At 28.2% G+C, this 1,778-nt stretch overlaps 1 non-coding gene across 1 annotated transcript; it reads left to right on the top strand.

Annotated features, from left to right (window-relative positions):
• Positions 1–1,383: 1,383 nt before the first annotated feature.
• On the top strand, positions 1,384–1,454 carry TRNAG-GCC (transfer RNA glycine (anticodon GCC)). Its single transcript has one exon. It is a non-coding gene; the product is annotated as a tRNA-Gly (tRNA).
• The last annotated feature ends 324 nt before the right edge of the window (positions 1,455–1,778 follow it).

The raw sequence follows: 1,778 nt of genomic DNA, 5'->3' as shown, positions 1-1,778 counted from the left end.
AATGGATATAAAAGTGGACGTCACCTTTCAAAACTGCGGCAGCTCTGAATCAAAACAGGGATGCTTGATGCTCTCTGTGTTATAAGAACTTATATAATAAAAATAATAAGGTTATGGAAAAGTAATCTGTGTTCAATCCTTATTAATTCAGTATTGTAATTTAGTATAATATTGACTATAAGATTAGTCATATTCGTGACAATAATATTGCAGTTTCTAGTGTAAAGATGTGAGATACTCCCATATTATTTTATTTTAATAATATTATATAAATTTAAAAATCATTAATCAAGGCTTAACTTTGAAAACCATAGGATTTTAAAATGTATCCCACTAACTAAGAAAAAATGAAGCTACTATGTGAAAAAATGAGCAGAAACCTTAAAAAAGTTCAAAACTAGTACACAAGACCTTTAAATATAGCTAAAGTTTGAGTTAATTTAATCCGCCTGTTCCTTGACCAAAGTTTTAATTAACTGCTTTAGACACTAATTTCAGAACTACTGAAGATCAGGTAAAGAACTTTTACTGGAATGACATACTTTGGTTTAACTTGAACCGACCTCCCAATGATCTGCAATAAACAGCATAAGAGCAATTGAATGACGTTAAAGTGGTAATGATTCAAGCATAATTACCATACAAATTTTAAAATTTAACACTTGTTTATTGTAAAGTCACCAAGCTATTCCAAAAGGTGTAGCAGTCCAATATCAGAGTCCATTTTAATTTTTGATTTATTAAACTAACAGTAAAAAAAAACATTTAAATATTTTGTTTCGAACAATTTATGAAGGTTATTATTCAATACCGTGATAATCTAGCTCTAAAATTATTATTCTTTTCCTGTGAATTTTTACATCTGCCTTCTGGCATATAAAGTAAATTTATGTTCCAGTTGCAAAACCTCCGTTCTGGATTAACATGGTTTAGAAAACGTGAACGAAAAAACTTTCCAATGAAGGCACTCCTAGCCTCCTAGATAAGTTTATTTTTTATTTACTTTTTTTATGAGAATTAATTTTTTTTTTTTATTCAGAGGCTGAATAATAAAGCATGTGCGGAACTACTTTAAATATTTGTAAACAAACGTGTTGCAGCCTGTCTAATTCCGATGCATCGTCTTAGCAAGTCTCAATTTAAGAGTAGACATAAAAAAAATCTAAGAAATTAAGTCTATTGAGATGAATGAATTCTCAAATTGAATATCCAATATTTGCAGCATAATAAAATTTTAAAATTTAAAGGATCTCTCAAAAAAAGATTATTACGAAATTTTTTACGAAGAAAACTACTTTCTGCTCTAATTTCTCATAAATAATTGTTAACATTTACAATAGTGTTTGTGCTACTTGTAATAAATATTTCATAAATATTTAACAAGCATCGGTGGTTCAGTGGTAGAATGCTCGCCTGCCACGCGGGCGACCCGGGTTCGATTCCCGGCCGATGCATTCTTTTTGTTTTTATTATTTATTTTTTGAATGTCTAAATTATGTTAAAACACTTATGATGAATAAACATTCATCTGAAAATGAATTGAAATAAAAGTTATTTGTTAAGCACATCAATTTATATACAAGTTGGAGCAATTAGCTATGTAGGAAGCAAAAATAAAAACAAATGGTCAAAAAAAATATTATGTCTAGGTAATTAAAATTTACAATAAACTCTTTTGAAACTGCATTAGGAAGAAAAATGCAGTGTTTTTTATTTATTTCTAATCAAACATTAATTTACTAAAACAGGTGACAATAACATTTAATTTTAAATTTGAA

This window comes from Halyomorpha halys, unplaced genomic scaffold (assembly GCF_000696795.3).
Source record: "Halyomorpha halys isolate HHAL.00 unplaced genomic scaffold, Hhal_1.1 Scaffold2844.1, whole genome shotgun sequence".
NCBI classification, from domain to species: Eukaryota; Metazoa; Arthropoda; class Insecta; order Hemiptera; family Pentatomidae; genus Halyomorpha; species Halyomorpha halys.
This window is presented reverse-complemented; position numbering and strand designations above follow the sequence as displayed.